Genomic DNA, 15,175 nt, shown 5'->3' with positions numbered 1-15,175 from the left:
ATGCTAATGTGCTGTAGACAGTATAATATACACTGCATAATGAATACGTCCGCATGGACAGCTCAGTTCGTGAGTAAAAACACTCATTGTTAATACTGTACTGTATTTTGATTAAACAAAAACCTAATGAAAATTATCAAACTCAAAAGAGTGATATTTCCTGGTTTACGTAAATGGATAAATTACTTTTCTTCCCTCCTATACCTAGTAAAGTGATTTGTTTGTATATTACACCATCGAACTCCAGTAGTGGAAGGGGGTATCAACCGTTGATCCAAAGGTATAGCCAGGTTAATATCAGAAATGTTAGTAAAAATAAAATGATGTCCCTGTATATATTAAGGAACCTGCTACTTCATTTCTAAACATCACATCACATCACATTGGCCGAACGACTAGCACAGCGGCATTCAACTACAGATTTTCTAGGTTCAAGTCTCAATATCTCCAACTGGAATAAGTTTGTGGCAGAAAAATATCGAATACTTTCTCCTTAAATTACAACATCCTTATCATTAGACTTCGAAGTTGAGGCCCACACCTATGGAGTAACGGTTAGCGCGTCTGGCCGCGATACCAGGTTGCCCGGGTTCGATTCCCGTTAGGGGCAAGTTCTTGGTTGGGTTTTTCCTCAACCCAATAGGAGCAAATGCTGGGTAACTTTCGGTGCTGGACCCCGGACTCATTTCACCCGCATTATCACCTTCATCTCATTCAGACACTAAATAACCTGAGATATTGATAAAGCGCCGTAAAATAACCTACTAAAATAAAAAAAAAATCGAAGTTGAGGCACATAAACTCTGAAGTTACGTGCACACAGAATAAAGCAATGTTCACAGAGCAGCTGGCAAGGTAGTCCTCTCCCATCATACAGACAACGTATCAGTTGGAGATTTGCAATGTAGGCCAAGGGAATATAAAATTTTCGCCAGAAAGACAAACGTAAATATTATGTGGGCCAGAATCCAATGCATTATCGTCTCTCTAGATGTAGAAAAATAGAGGTTTTGCAGAGGAATACTCGTTAAAGGGGTAATTTTTATTAATAATACAATACATTATATTTCATATTATCCGAACATACACCATTTTTTATTAAAAGCAATGTCATAAATAAAATAATTGTAAAAGTAAACAGAGAAATAATCTTGTCTTAAAAAAATAACATTAATATAAAAGACACAACATCTAGATAAACATTCAAAAAACAATATTATGTTCTATAAATCTAACTCCCGCATGAGTTAAACTCGTGTTTGGAGGGAAAATTGAGCATATAGTACCTAGATTGCTAAATTATTACGAACAAAGAAAGAACAAATACATTTAAACAAAAATAACTCAAATATTGTATTTATAATCCCATCGCTCTTATTTCCGATAGCCTATCACGTTGCAGGTCGGCTACATTTAAACGTGTGCGTCTTGTGATTCCTAAGGCTCGATAAATACTTAATATAAACGCCCGCCATTTTAGCTCTTTCGTTGGCGTTCGCAGGAAGCACACGAGGACGTTATTTTCCGCTCAATTATTTGATGAATTACAGTGCGTTTGATTTATTATCATAGGAGCTACGACATGATGATATTTAACGGTGCGGCAAATACATTCCTCATCTGGTAGCTCTGCAACGAAAGAACAAATATGGCGAACGATACTACCTACATAGACTTTATAGAGCCTTCACTTCCTAAGGCTAAAGCAAAGAGGAGGAGTCACACCGGAAATAACAGCGACGCGACTATAATAAGAATTCAGTATCACTAAGACGTCGAAGTGAAAGTTTCGTAAGTTAACTTGATAATAAAAGAGCATACTGAGAATCAAATGAATTATTATAATAAAGTATCACCAAATCACAATACATATTACATATATATATATATATATATATATTTAAAATATATCAGTCAAATAAATGTACACTAATTTCAATAACGTATTCTAAATATCTTTCAGTTTTAATTTTAATTCATACATTTTCTTTTATTGTACGAAATGGAAATATAAAAATTGGAAATTTATCTTTTGAAAAGGTGGAGAAGTTCAAATATCTTGGAGCAACAGTAACAAACATAAATGACACTCGGAAGGAAATTAAACATAGAATAAATATGGGAAATGCCTGTTATTATTCGGTTCAGAAGCTTTTATCATCCAGTCTGCTGTCAAAAACTCTGAAAGTTAGACTTTATAAAACAGTTATATTACCGGTTGTTCTTTATGGTTGTGAAACTTGGACTCTCACTTTGAGAGAGGAACATAGGTTAAGGGTGTTTGAGAATAAGGTGGATAAGAAAATATTTGGGGCTAAAAGGGATGAAGTTACAGGAGAATGGAGAAAGTTACACAACACAGAACTGCACACATTGTATTCTTCACCTAACATAATTAGGAACATTAAATCCAGACGTATGAGATGGACAGGACATGTAGCACGTATGGGCGAATCCAGAAATGCATATAGAGTGTTAGTTGGGAGGCCGGAGGGAAAAAAGACCTTTAGAGAGACCGAGACGTAGATGGGAAGATAATATTAAAATGGATCTGAGGGAGGTGGGATATGATGATAGAGAATGGATTAATCTTGCTCAGGATAGGGACCAATGGCGGGCTTATGTGAGAGCGGCAATGAACCTCCGGGTTCCTTAAAAGCCAGTAAGTAAGTAATTACATTTTATAATTTGTAATACTTAATATATTTCAAAATCATGCTATAAATCTTTAATCCATAATTAAGGCAGTATATTTTGCCAACAGTTGTGATGCATTCTATTTCTTATTGTAAATTTTACTTTATTTTATTGTGGAATAAAGTTAACAATATTGTATTTTAAAATGATTTAAATTGTATTTCGTTTTCGATATCCCAATGACTTCACGTTGTCTCAAACGTTTGAGCTTCCGTGCTATTACGTACGAAATCTTCAACGTCAACCATACCTACACAGACAGCACAGTGGATAGATCCGATAGACATGAAAAAAATCCGTTTCTTCCACTTATAAAAATGTATGTCACTGTAAATTCTTGTATATTTCGGAAGTTACGATCATTCTCTGTATTATGCATATCCATATATATATATATATATATATATATATATATATATATAACTTGAACTGGTAATGGAAATTACGGGAAAACGGCTGGACAGATTTTAATAAATGACCCATCATTTTGAAGCTTGGAACTCAAAGTTTTTCGAAAAAATAGTAGTTTTCAGTGAAATGTCAATTTTTAAACATAATTTTCCTATTTTCCAATTCATGGCCGACTTGATTCTCTTCGCTTTTTTGTAAAGGATAAGCGAAGCGAGCATCAAGTCGGCAGTGTTGCATTTCAGAATAAAACAAAACACATACTACAGTAAACAATATTACACGAAGGCCATGATCTGCAAGAATGCTGACATATTTAGAGCTCAAATTAAATTGGTTATTGAAAACCTAACTTACTAAAAATAATTTACAGGTTCGATTCTGTGGTGTGTAATTTTCTGAGTACAGCTGTGTATTGGATATTAAAAACTACAAAACTTGAGATGGTTTGATAATATTATTATTACCATTAGAAATGAAATATTATTGTAGTTAATGCCATAATGTGACTATTTTTCATTAATTATACATATTAATGCTATATTGATGATATGAAAGTGAAACGTTTTGGGATTATATAAGTAGATGTAGAGAATAACTTAAATTAGATTTTGATTTCTATATTTTACTGCGTGGCGGCTATATAGTATATACAGTATATGTTACTGAAAGCTATAAAACTTACGTAAGATAATAATATCATTGAAAAACAAATATTTTTATAAGTATTAATCAAGTGGTGTTGGGTCTTTTTCATATATTTAATGGCGGTGAGATATTCATATGCGTGGTTCTCTTCAGTATTGACTCGAAAGAGACACTATCTTTCATTGCTATGGAAGCAAATAACTTTCAGAATGTCTGGTATTATTCATTGAAAATAAATCTGAAAAATGTTTATTTGAACGTCTAATGAATTTAGTTTGCAGCATTTTCTGCACAAGCCACTAGTATATATATATATATATATATATATATATATATATATATATATATATATATATATTCTTACGCACTTATAAAAAATTGTTACAAATCACACGACTTTAGAAACTTCATTTACAGTTTAATTATGCATCCTAAAGTACAGTCTTGAAGAATTTATAAGAGTGGTGTGATTTGTAACAATTGTTGTGATAAATGCGTAAGAAAAATATAATTTGTAGTTAAAAATCGGAAAAAAATCTGTACAAAGCAACTATGGAATGCATAACACATTTTTACCTTCAGAATACTACCTATTAAAGAAATGATACTCCTGAATAGTAAATTCTTCATCTGCAATACTCTTTTACCCTTAAAACTAAATAATAATGATATTTCACACACAATTTCAAAATAATGTAACTCTGAAAGTAGCCTATTGGGAGTAGGACACATTTTTATATGACATTTTTTGCTCAATATGTCTTCGGAAATAAGCTTGAGTGGTGGTAAATCCTCTTGAATCACTCTGTATAATATATATAAAGTGGCTGTATCAGGAAACACTGCATAGCTGTAGGCCTATAGGGCCTTAACTCGCTTCGCATTAACTAAACACTACCCCCTTCCACTATCTAAAACTCTACCTGCTGGGAAGAGCGCTCCAAACCTCTAGCTAAAACATCAGTGAATGGACAGTATAGCCGATAGGAACTGAATACATGTCGTCACTACTGTCGGCTGGGGGATACGCGACAACTAGTTAATGTTTGTAAACAAAACGCACGGGCCAGGGATGCCTATCCTGATACAGCTACTTTAGCCGAACCTTACTCATCTCTTATACTCTTCTGATATAGAAATAAGTTTGTTCATAAAAAATAAAGGCAGGAAAATTTCTGTTTTAAATTTTCTGTCGGGTTATCATTACCTTTACACCTGCACTATTCAATTGTGTTTTCGAACTACATACTATTGGAATCTTCTTTTTCAAATAAATAATAATAATTACTTGTTCTCTCCGGGTTTAGAGGGTAGTTCTCTTCCATAAACTTGCGAATCCGTTTAACAGAAGCTTCGCTTTTCTCCACAGTAAACAGTAACTTTATTTCATTTTGTTATTTAAAGGGGAATCAGTTTTTGCTTCTCCCCAACTTCACGAATGTAAATCTACAGCTGTACATTTTCCTGAGGAATCCATGTAGCAATACCGGTGTTACAGTTGTTAAAATCCATCCCTAGCTCGAATTTGAACCCGAGAACCATGGGTCTCAGAACCAGACCACCACGGTGAGAAAATGTATTTTACCCAAAGGAGATTAGTTTTCTTCGAGTCATTCACCCAATGTTACTTACTTACTTACTTACAAATGGCTTTTAAGGAACCCGAAGGTTCATTGCCGCCCTCACATAAGCCCGCCAGCGGTCCCTATCCTGTGCAAGATTAATCCAGTCTCTATCATCATATCCCACCTCCCTCAAATCCATTTTAATATTATCCTCCCATCTACGTCTCGGCCTCCCTAAAGGTCTTTTTCCCTCCGGTCTCCCAACTAACACTCTATATGCATTTCTGGATTCGCCCATACGTGCTACATGCCCTGCCCATCTCAAACGTCTGGATTTAATGTTCCTAATTATGTCAGGTGAAGAATACAATGCGTGCAGTTCTGTGTTATGTAACTTTCTCCATTCTCCTGTAACTTCATCCCGCTTAGCCCCAAATATTTTCCTTAGCACCTTATTCTCAAACACCCTGAACCTATGTTCCTCTCTCAGAGTGAGAGTCCAAGTTTCACAAACATACAGAAGAACCGGTAATATAACTGTTTTATAAATTCTAACTTTCAGATTTTTCGACAGCAGACTGGATGATAAGAGCTTCTCAACCGAATAATAACACGCATTTCCCATATTTATTCTGCGTTTAATTTCCTCCCGAGTGTCATTTATATTTGTTACTGTTGCTCCAAGATATTTGAATTTTTCCACCTCTTCGAAGGATAAATCTCCAATTTTTATATTTCCATTTCGTACAATATTCTGGTCACGAGACATAATCATATACTTTGTCTTTTCGGGATTTACTTCCAAACCGATCGCTCTACTTGCTTCAAGTAAAATTTCCGTGTTTTCCCTAATCGTTTGTGTATTTTCTCCTAACATATTCACGTCATCCGCATAGACAAGAAGCTGATGTAACCCGTTCAATTCCAAACCCTGCCTGTTATCCTGAACTTTCCTAATGGCATATTCTAGCGCGAAGTTAAAAAGTAAAGGTGATAGTGCATCTCCCTGCTTTAGCCCGCAGTGAATTGGAAAAGCATCAGATAGAAACTGCCCTATACGGACTCTGCTGTATGTTTCACTGAGACACATTTTAATTAATCGAACTAGTTTCTTGGGAATACCAAATTCAATAAGAATGTCATATAATACTTCCCTCTTAACCGAGTCATAAGCCTTTTTGAAATCTATGAATAACTGATGTACTGTACCCTTATACTCCCATTTTTTCTCCATTATCTGTCGAATACAAAAAATCTGATCAATAGTCGATCTATTACGCCGAAAATCGCACTGATGATCCCCAATAATTTCATCTACGTACGGAGCTAATCTTCTCAAAAGAATATTGGACAAAATTTTGTACGACGTCAACAAAAGTGATATTCCTCGAAAGTTACCACAGTTGGTTTTGTCCCCCTTTTTAAAAATAGGTACAATTATGGACTCCTTCCATTGTTCTGGTACAATTTCCTTTTCCCAAATAGCAAGTACAAGTTTATAAATTTCGCTATATAATGCACTCCCACCCTCTCATTCACCCAATGTTACCATCTAAAAGTGACGCGCCGAAGCTGTGTTTATATTTATTGCTGTTTTAGCGTTGGGCCATGAAAGAAGAGCTACAGCACCATGATTAATGGAGCAATGTTGGTGTGCCAATAAGGGAAACGAGAGTACCACCTGAAAAGCTACCACCTAACATATCTAATGTTTTATTAACCTTCCATCTCCTGTATTTATACATCTTGCTCGTACCAAATACATGCTGTGATAATAAAATTTATCAGTTAGGCTATAATTTACAGTACATCAACAGCAAATTTTAAACTTTATTAACAATAAATCTTAAACTTTATGTGTAGCTAGGGCTGTATTTTAAATTTTTTCCGCCCCGGATCATTAAAAATGCTGCCCCTTCATCATAAAACATAACAATTTAAGAAAATGTATTTGAAACGGAGACATAATATAATTGAATAGTCAATATTCAAATGAAAGCAGTCAAGAAGAAGAAATAATACACAGCAAATAAAAATTAAATAGAACTTTAAATACGGATAATGATGTGAAAGTTAACGGTACTACATGCTGCATAAACTGTTAGCATAAAAATAATAACTGATGATAGGTGAAAATGAAATTAATTATGAAACCATGTGCCCAACGGTCAAATAACGAAAATTATGGAACATTCTCTTCAAATTGTTGAAGGGAAAGCCTTGGAAAAAACTCGACCCGTAAGTTTGGTAGTTTTGACGTAATGGTGGACCGCAGGACATTTACTATTAATAAATATTGAACCCTTTGTCAGTTTTACACAAGGAAGATGCCCCATACAGGGCCATATTTAAACATGGGCTAACATGGGCCATAGCCCGAAGCGGTAAATCTTAGGCGCAGATTTCTTGGACTAATATTTTTTTTGTCCTGTTTGAGATTCTGGCTGATATATACATCTATTATCAGGCAGTCAGATGAAGAACAACTATGGTTTGTATACATCTGAAGTCTGATTAGTGTAATATGTAACTAATCGGCGATAAATGCAATGGAGGGGAGAAGCAACTGGCCACCCTACCCCATTATCTCCTGGTCAAGTAGCTTCATAACTAGTACCTTATTGTTATGATTTGTGAGGTTCAGACCTATCTTCGGACGGTTGATTAAACAATTCGAACTGTGGAAATTTGAGAAGTTTTATACACGTACGTGCTGATGACTAGGTCCCAGGAAAAGTATTGCTATCAGCTTAGTATTCAACATACTGTAGCATACCTGCTTTGAGAGGGATGGGATAAATAACGATAGACAGAGTGACGTTGGTAGTTGTACAGTTTGGTTCGGGAGAAATGAAGTAATACATGAAAGTCGCATTATTTGTGCGTCTTTTTGACTAGTTTCCAGTGATTAGCTATGAAGCTTATAAAGTGCAATTCCAATTTTATTCTCATTAAGAGACCTAAATATTTAATTGTACTTGACATACTAGTAATACTACTACTTACGTATTGATGCGTTGCAAAGAACTATGATATGCATGTGCAAGACATGTAACGTGTATCATATTCGGATAACGTGTTTCAAGAAACTTAGCAGATTTCTTCATATAGCTTGCAGGATCTGCAACATATAGTAACACATTTTCGAATTGCACACATGATGGCCTGAGCAACTCCATTGCACTATCAAAAAGTTCACATATGGTGGAATAATTAACCCTGTCGAACACTTCCCTCATTAAGAGATAGGGTCTACAGCAACATTCCGCACTAAGGGCACCGACAACCATATTTGCAACATGACGTCCAACGGAGTCCATGCTTTCATCTATAGAAAGAAACCCATATCATCTCTTTTGTAATTTGCACTTCACTTCACGCAGACATTTCTCATATGCATGTTGCACATACTTCTTCCGCAGTGTTGCTTCTCTAGGAATTTGTCTTCCAGTGTAATTTCTGAAAAGCCACAGAGTTTCGCGTTTTCTAATTTGTTTAACGGAATATTTGAAGCAATAAATGCGTCACACATATCTTCGTAAAATGTTCGTTCAAGTAGTTGTGAAGGAGATTCCTGCTGTATCTTGCTTAAATTCTGTTCTCTTTTACATGAGCGTTTATGCTTATTGATATTTATATGCTTCTTAACGTTCCATGCCATGTCGGCTGCCAATTTCACGTCACACAATTCACAAAACAGTTCATTACCGTGGATGAAAAACACACTTTATTGCGTACTTTTGGTCTCGGCATTCTGAATACCCGTGTCGATTGCTTTTGACTGCGTTATACTAAGCTACGCCGGCACTACTCCTACCTGCACAGTGATGCGTGCAAGAGTCCTCGGTTCATAAACATTAGCTATACTACATCGCGCGTTTCTCTGTAAGCAATATACTTTCTCCAGGGCCTGATTATGACACGAGTATTTTACATTATTTTTATTTATCACAACTATACATAATTACTTAATACACAACAAGAAGTAACGTTCTCTCATTATAACATACACTAACCAGTCAAGATTCCATTCCAGCTGTGCGTCTAATATATTTTAAAGCTTTTAAGTCGCTACATTGTTACATAGCAGATCATGATATTTCAAACCAAAAGTAACATTTGCTGTATGCAAACATTGACAACTTGTTGATTAAATACCTGATATTCAAAGAAAATACCGTTGGTTGGAAGAAGGTAATAATTCGACTTTACTTACTTACTTACAAATGTCTTTTAATATTTCCGGAGGTTCTTTGTAGCCCTCACATAAGTCCACCATCGGTCCCTATCCTGAGCAAGATTAATCCAATCTCCATCATAACCCACCTCCCTCAAATCCATTTTAATATTATTTTCCAATTTACGTCTCGGCCTCCCCAAAGGTCTTTTTCCCTCAGGTCTTCCAACTAACACTCTATATGCATTTTTGGATTCACCCATACGTGCTACATGACCTGCCTATCTTAAACATCTGGATTTAATATTCCTAATTACGTCAGGTGAATAATGCAATGCCTGCAGATCTGAGTTATGTAACTTTCTCTCTTCTCCTGTAACTTCATTCCTCTTAGCCCCGAATATCTTCCTAAGCACCTTATTCTCGAACATTCTTAAGCTCTTAATCATCTCTCAAAGTGAGAGTAAAGTTTCACAACCATTTAGAACAATTTTTAGGCCTAATAGAACTGTCATATAAATGCTAACGCTCAGCATTTTTTGACAGCAGACTGGATGACAGAAGCTTCTCAACCGAATAATAACAGACATTTCCCATTTTTATTCCACCTTTTCAAAGGATAAATTTACCATTTTTGTATTTCCATTTCGTACTATGTTGTAGGCACGAGACCTAACCATATACTTGTTTTTTTTATTCGGGATTTACTTCCAAACCTGTTTTATTGCTTTTGTTTCAAGTAAAAATGTCGTGTTTTCCTTAATAGTTTGTGGACTTTCTCCTAACAAAGTCACGTCACCTGCATAAACATCCAGCTATTTTCTTGGCTTTTCCTAATAACATATTTTAGAGCAAATTTAAAAAGTAAAGATGACAGTGCGCCCTCCTGCTTTAGCCTGCAGTGAACTGTAAAAGCGTTAAGACAGAAACTGGCCTTCTGTACGTTTCACTGAGGCACATTTTAATTAATCGAACTAGTTTCTTGGGAATACCAAATTCAATATGACTATTATATAAAACTTCTCTCTTAAGAGTCATATACCTTTCTAAAATCTATGAATAACTGGTGTAGTGTGCCCTTATACTCCCATTATTTTTTTTTCCAATCTCTCTTGAATGCAGATAATCTGATCAATAATCGATCTATTACGCCTAAGACTACATTGATCATCCCAGTGTTGTATGCAGAATTTTGTCATGGGGGGGGGGGGTCATTATTAATTTCAACCATTTCACTATTGATTTCCACATTTCATTTTTGTGACAAAATATAGCCTATATTATTAATCTTACTCATTTAAATGAATACACAGGTTATGATGTGCCTAAAAGTGAGTGTCTGCAATTTTTAGACTGTAACAGTCTTATTTAAGTTAGACTTGGAGAAAGATTGAGTGGGGCTGAATATAAAAAACATTCAAAACTTAAATTAGAAAAGGAACAGAACCTTCCTAGGTACTTACGTAATTTTACAGATAAGATACTGCATTTTTTTCCAAGTAGCTAAAAATGAGACGGGTCATTATTTCGGAAACAGATGGAGTATATCTTCAGTGCGGTGTGATACTTCTATTACAACTAATTACGACAGTGGACAGTGAAGTTATGGAAATATCGGTCAGTGTCCACGTAATGAAAGTAATGACAAAAATAAGATTGGAAATGAAATAAGTGGAATTGGTGATGATCCAGTATCCTGGGCAACAAACGAAGTTAAGGGACTGTTTCACTAGTCAATTTATGAAAAAATTCAGAGATTTTAGAATCAGCAAATAAAAAAAAAACAAGACGGTTATTGCTAGATGTATTGCACGATCATTATTGACACTTAAAAGTTACATTTAATTACATTTGCTGTGTATAATTTCTTCTTCTTTAATATCCTCATCCGAATATTTATTACCGGTATTCAACTATGTCATCGTTTTGATTAAATTTTCGTAGATCATTATATCTTATGATCAAGGGGCAGCATTTTTAATGGCCCGGAGCAGAAAAAATCTAAAATACAGCCCTGGACATACAGAGTTTTAGATTTATTCTTAATACCGTTTCAGATTTGCAGTTAATGTACTAGAAATTATGTCCTAACTGATAAATTTTATTATCAAAAGATGACATTTCTGACAAGTATGAGGTATAAATAGAGGAGGTGGAAGGTTAATACGACATTAGAGGTACAGAAACCTACTGTATTTTCAGCAATACCTTCCGGGAACAGAGAGGTAAGCAATAAGAATAACAGAGAAATGTTAATTCTATGAAAACATGAGATATTTATTAAATTAGTAATGAACTTAAAGAATGGGGCATATTCCAGGTTCATGGAAATAATATACTTGTGCCAAAATAACAATATTATTAATAGTAATATTAAAGTACTGTAGCTCAATTTGTAAAGTACTAAATCTAGTACTTTTAGAAATCTAACAAGACCAATCTTCAGAATATCAGCTTTTCAAAATCTTTGCTTGGAACTATTGGAAAAGAAACGGAGTGTGTTTTTAAGAATAAGGTCCATATCTGTGGAATAACGGTTAGCAAGTCTGGCCATGAAACAAACGTCTCTGACCTCAAATCCGAGGCAAGTTAACTGGTTGAGATCTGTTATATTATATAGATAATTTAGTGACAGATTAGAAAAGTAGAATAGTAATAAAATTGCATTAATTCAGGTCATATTATTTTAATCATAGTCAAAGCTTAAACCATGTTTAAGTAAATGATGATGTGGGATGTGAAACTTAACATCGCATCCTAGGAAAAAAGAAATGCCCATGTAAGTGTGAATACGTCGACAAAAAATTTCGGAACAAATGAGTCATTTAGCACTTCTAATTATGTTTTTCCACACTTTACAATTTCAAAGTGTTTTACACAATAGCATCGTCGATAGCGAACAGTGCAACAGGTATGTAATTTCAGCTTTCATGTAATAATGGCATACTTCATCTATTGCAGAGTCATGTCTGGAAAGTGTGCCCTCTTTCTGCCGCTGCTGCTCTCTGTAGTCGTGATGCTGTATCTTATAGCGACGGCAGAAGCACAGGTTATTGACTGCAGGTAAGGTTGTGATTAACTTTTCACAAGAAGTTAACAAGAGAATAATTTGGGCAGCAGAAAAATTAAGTTTGTCTCAGCATTTAGAATAGTAGCCTTCAGATAGACGTTATCTGTGAGTGTGCGACCGCACATGGCAGTTGGCAGCATGCTGTTTGCCAGGGAAGCCGAATATTCATATCCCCTTAAGTAGTCTTTAACAGTAAAATATATTTTCACAAGCGTTCAGATTTCATACAGTACATAATAATGATGCAATCAGAATTCTGGGTCTGATATGGCCAGTAACATTCTTTTCTACGTCTAATGCATCTTACCCATATTTTACATAAGTCATATCAGAAATGGAATATGCTTTTGTAATCTAGAATTCTATTACAAAATTGTGTGGCTAAATTAAAATATATTCAACGAAAATTCATATCGTTATGTCCGTACAGAGTTCTATACAGTGATTTCGAAAACAATTTTCACATGAGGAAAAAAAAAAAAACACGTGATTTAAAATATCAGTTTATATTCCAGAAGCAAAGATATTGATTTCTTATTTTTATTCAAGGTCTTTAATGGCGACAATCTGTGAATATTTCACGAACAATGCTAACTTTCGTGTTCCCACGAAAAGCACGAGAAATCACAATCATGTTTTACAACAGAAATTCTAAATCTCTTTCCCCTGTTTTCCAAATGCATTAAAACTGCAGCAATAAATTTGATACATTTACTAAACTTTATAACCATTGGCTAACATATCAATATAAATAATAAATTATGATCATTATTTGCAGGAGATATCCCTATGCACCAAGATGTAGAGGAGTTCCCCCTTTCTATCCTCCCGCTCATCGCAGTTATCCCGATTGAATCACGCCACATTGCATGGCAGATAATGGAGCAGCAGGAAACGAACCAGGGACTCCGATGCAGTGTGCGACTACTAGTGCAACTTCTACGCCTTCCCTAAATCTCTAAAACTCTCTGAATGTTCTGGTTTCTCTCTGTTCTCTTTGAATGAAATAAATAATAAAGTTCATAAAACACTCATTTTGAAGAAATGCATTTTGTTTGGTTGAAGAGAATACCCAACTCTCTACAACTAGGATTACCATTTGTCCTCATTTTCCCAGACACGTCCTCATTTTCAACGGTTAAATTACAATCTATAAAGAATTTCAAAAATCAACACGAATGTCTGGAAACTGCGCCTGCAGATTTAATTTTAAACAATTTTTGGCTTTTAAACAATTGAAGTTAAAATTCTTGGATAAGGTCTCCCAGTACCAGATACTTAAATTTTCCATAATTCTTAAACTGATTGATGATATTTGCAGTAGTAATATTCCAATTGACTTTTAATGGTTAGTAGAGGAGAAAAATTTGTTCCAGCACCGGGGATCGAACCCGGGTCCTTGGTTCTACATACCAAGTGCTCTAACCACTGAAGTTCAATCCACAACACCAGATCGAATCCCCCTCCTCCAGTGTTTTTCCCTTTGTGGCCTTACTCCATGTTCGACATATATGTTGACATATTATATTAAGTCAACTGCCATCATACAAGGAGCGCACTCAATTCAGTTGGTATACTCTATTTTATTTCAAGGAGTGCAGTTCGGTGGCTCCACTTAGAGATTTATGACTTCCTACACAAACACCTCTGACAATTCCATCCTGTCCCCTAGTCCCAACATTGCACAGGTGCCACAATCCTGATGACCCTCGAAATGGGACTGACGGGATTCTTGGGATTCGGAAAAGATGTGACAAATCTGCCTCCACGTGGATTCTTCTGAATGAGGGTTGTGATTGGTTACCGACAGGAGAAGACAAGATTTCCGTCACAGTAAGGAAGACATTTATGAGAACCAATTAGTAGGGGGTCGGTAGGAGGTCTGTCAGCAAAGTCCTTTCTCTGCACTCCATGAAATAAAATACAGTATAGCTGGGATTCCACACTATTATGCACTGTTGAGCGTAGAATCTGCATAAAGATTAAATTTTTGGTTTTACAGAATATATGTCAACATATATGTTGAACTTGGAGTCGGACCACAAAGGGAAAGAGACTAGAGGAGAGGGATTCGATCCGGTGCTGTGGATTGAACTTTGGCGTAACTCAGTGGTTAGAGCACTTGGTACGTAGAACCAAGAACCCGGGTTCGATCTCCGGTGCTGGAACAAATTTTTCTCCTCTACTAACCATTAAAAGTCAATACCAATAATACTACTGCAAATATGATCAATCAGTTTAAGAATTATGGAAAATTTAAGTATCTGGTACATTTCGTATTATTCCCTTCCCATTTGCCTTTCTTATCATTTTCCACGTCTGAACAAAGGCCTTGAAATAAGAAATAGGCTATGAAAACTTATCCTTAGTGGAATTCTCTTGTCTGGTACTGGGGGAACAGATACTGTCCGATACTGGATGACTAGTGTGCTGACCTAAACTTTCTTGCTTCCACATCATAGTCACTTGCAAATTAAAAGCAATTATAGAGCACTTAGCCCTTTTAATACACAATCCAATAATACATATAACAAATGCTACGATCACCTCAAGAGACAGTAGAAATTGTACAAAATATGACATACTGTAGCACTTGGAAAACATACACCT

At 35.4% G+C, this 15,175-nt stretch overlaps 1 long non-coding RNA gene across 1 annotated transcript; it reads left to right on the top strand.

Annotated features, from left to right (window-relative positions):
• Positions 1 to 11,665: 11,665 nt before the first annotated feature.
• Positions 11,666 to 13,599, top strand: LOC138694859 (uncharacterized). Its single transcript, XR_011331022.1, has 3 exons — positions 11,666 to 11,720; positions 12,457 to 12,558; positions 13,344 to 13,599. It is a non-coding gene; the product is annotated as an uncharacterized lncRNA (long non-coding RNA).
• Positions 13,600 to 15,175: the final 1,576 nt, after the last annotated feature.

The sequence above is a fragment of the Periplaneta americana genome, chromosome 2 (assembly GCF_040183065.1).
Source record: "Periplaneta americana isolate PAMFEO1 chromosome 2, P.americana_PAMFEO1_priV1, whole genome shotgun sequence".
Taxonomy (NCBI): Eukaryota; Metazoa; Arthropoda; class Insecta; order Blattodea; family Blattidae; genus Periplaneta; species Periplaneta americana.
Note: the sequence above shows the minus strand (reverse complement) of the source record. Positions and strands in the feature narration are given on the sequence as shown.